This window comes from Carassius auratus, chromosome 5 (genome assembly GCF_003368295.1).
Source record: "Carassius auratus strain Wakin chromosome 5, ASM336829v1, whole genome shotgun sequence".
Taxonomy (NCBI): Eukaryota; Metazoa; Chordata; class Actinopteri; order Cypriniformes; family Cyprinidae; genus Carassius; species Carassius auratus.
In genome coordinates this window covers 8584792-8588098 of record NC_039247.1, presented here as the reverse complement: position 1 = coordinate 8588098, position 3307 = coordinate 8584792, and positions in this window count along the sequence as shown.

Genomic DNA, 3307 nt, shown 5'->3' with positions numbered 1-3307 from the left:
TTGCCGAATATCCGCCATAAAAGATCCACCGTCTGGGGGTGTAATCGCCATTCTCCCTGTTCCAGAGCCTGTCTGGATAGCAGATCCGCTCCGAAATTCAATCGTCCGGGGACATGAATGGCCCGGATCGAGAGAAACTTGTCCCGAGACCACAGAAGAACACGCCTCGCCAGCCTGCACAGGGGGCGAGAGCGCAATCCTCCTTGATGGTTCAGATAAGACACAACCGCTGTGTTGTCCGATCTGAGCAGCACATGACGGCCGATCAGCAGATCCGCGAAATACTGGAGAGCCAGAAAAACTGCCAGTAATTCCAGTCTGTTTATATGCCAGCCGCGCTGAGCCGCTGTCCACACTCCGTGGGCTGGTCGCCCTCGACACACAGCTCCCCAACCAGTCAAAGACGCGTCCGTCGTGACAGTCTCTCGGAAAGCATAAATTCCCAATCGAACTCCTGACAGGAGAAATTCGGTTGACATCCAAATTTTTAGCGACATCACACACCGCCGTGTCACCGAAATCGTGCGATGCGGGAGACAACGGGGTGAAATATTCCGCCTTTTCGTCCACCACTGAAAGGGGCGCATTTGAAGCAATCCCAGACGAATCACGGGGGATGCTGCTGCCATTAGACCCAAGAGCCTGAGGCACAATCTCACCGTCACCGTGCGACCCGCTTTGAAGTGCCGCACGCATGACGCAATCGACTGAGCGCGCGGGAGAGAAAGCTTCGCTGTCATCGCGCGAGAGTCCAGATCTATTCCAAGAAAAGTTATCCGTTGAGAGGGAGTTAAAACACTCTTCTTGAAATTTGTTCGTAAGCCCAGGCTGTTTAAATGATTCAGCACAAGATCTCGGTGAGAGTGTGCTTGAGTCCGCGATTGCGCTAGCACCAGCCAATCGTCCCAATAATTCAACACACGAACGCCCTGGAGCCGCAACGGGGCCAGAGCTGTGTCCATGCATTTTGAGAACGTACGGGGCGCTAAAGCCAAGCCAAAGGGAAGAACACGGTACTGATACGCTTTGCCCTCTAAAGCGAATCTGAGGAACTTCCTGTGTCTCTTGACGATCTGAATATGGAAATACGCATCCTTCAGATCGATCGTAATAAACCAATCGCTTGGTCGGATCTGAGACAGAATAGATTTCACCGTCAACATCTTGAATTTGCTCGGTCTGAGTGCAAGATTCAGACGGCGTAAATCCAGAATGGGTCGTAACCCGCCGTCTTTTTTCGGTACCACGAAATAACGGCTGTAAAAACCTGTCTCCATCTGAGAGGGGTGCACTTCTTCTATAGCCCCTTTGCTCAGCAGAGCTGACATTTCTTGTCGCAGCACCGCCATTTCCGTAGACTTCACCGTAGTGGGAAGAATTCCGCGGAAAGGAGGCGGGCCTTTCCGAAACTGAATGGTGTATCCGTGACAAACCGTGCGTAACACCCATTGAGGAATGCCGGGCAAGCGTTCCCACGCGGCCCGAAACAATATTAGCGGTTCCAAAACTTCCGCTCCCAGCAACGCCGTCATACGCGTTAAAACGACCGGACACGAAAAACCCGTGGTGTTCGTGCACCGGGGAAGCGTATGCGCCGGAGTCGTTGCGTTCCGTTGAGTATAATCCTGAAACGTGTCCACGGCAGGAATTAGGCCAACAGATGGAACATCGGGCTCTGCTGCTAGCGAAAAAGCGGCGGCTGTGTGAGCCGTCATAAACGGGCCGTTTGTGCAGGGTCCTTGAGTCGTCCCTCGAACTCCAAAAGCAGGATTGCGCAGAGTGTCTGAGGGAGCGTCTATTATTATTACGGCTCGATCCAATGTTGCTCGAGGCGCTGTTAGCGGCGAGACAATCAATGTTTGAGCATGGGGACTGCAATGAGAGTGTGGGATGCGCGAAAGCGGTCCGACAGCGCTCTCTAGCGGAGGGCACAGTCCCTGGCAAGCAGCAAAAAGATCAGGAGCTGCTATTCGGCACCCGAGAACGAGAGGCTTTAGCCGTTGAGGTCAGGTTCAATCGCTTACGTTGACGCTGGTGCGCCGGAGGAAAAACCCTAGGGCCCCAGTCCTTACGAGGAGGCGCCATGGGTGTGGGTTCCTCTCGAGAGGCTGCTCGCTGGCGGTGAGAGGAGGTTGAGCGAGAACGCGCGGGCGCTTGCCGGCATTCGACCTCCCTGGGTCTGCGGGGAATCAGCTGGCGGAAAGCGGCTGATTGCTGTTTCGCTGCCCTGAACTTCTCCACTACTGACGTGACAGCCTCACCGAACAATCCATCCCTGGAGACAGGGGCATCCATAAGGAAAGATTTATCCTTCTCCTTAATATCGGTGAGATTAAGCCAGAGGTGGCGCTCAACCGAAATCAAACCGGCCATAGTACGGCCCACTGCACGAGCGGTATGTTTGGTAGCGCGTAGCGCCAAATCCGTAGCTCTACGCAGTTCTTTAACTGCCTCCGGTGTGATGCCCTCACCTTCATCCAATTCCTTCAATAACTCCGCTTGGTAGGCCTGAAGGACCGCCATAGAGTGGAGCGACGCAGCCGCCTGACCAGCCGCCATGTAGGATTTACCCACCAAACTAGACGTGACTCGACACGCCTTCGAAGGAAGAAGGGGGCGAGACTTCCAAGCCGCGGCCGAACTAGGCGCAAGGTGTTCGGCGAGAGTCTCTTCCACCGTGGGCATCATAGTATAGCCATGGTTCGCCATATCAGAAACGGTGGCGAAATCCGCGGCCGCGGCGTTAGTAATCCGCGCCGAAAACGGCTGTTTCCAGGACCTCGAAACCTCCTGGTGGAGGTCCGGGAAAAAAGGCAAAGGCCTCCGGGGCTGTGTAGGTGTCCGACTGGTTAGAAAACGGTCGTCCAGCTTGGAAGAAGGTTGGGCCTCGGCCTTGTCAACCTCCCAGTCTAGCCCCAATTTACCCACCGCACGAGAAACCACATCCAACAGCTCACTGTAGGAGGGGGAAACACGCCTCTCCTGTCCGCTAGGAGGAAGAGGGCTAGTGTCAGTCGCGAAGTCCTCAGACCCCGAGGCCGCGGTGGATAAAACGTCGTCGTCATAGCGTCCACAACCGAAGGAGATGGCGGTGCATGCCTCCGGTGTGGGAAGTAAATCCTCATTAGAGAAGACGACGGGCTCAGTATAAGTTTTATTCTGCAGCAGGGTAGGGGAGAGCGAGCGATGTGGAGAATATTCCAGCGCTGCGCTGTCCACAAAATCCATGTCGCACGTGTCACCCCAGGCCCTCGCCTCGTGCGGTGCCTCGGCAGTCGCAGAGGTGACCTGACGGGGGTTAGACTCG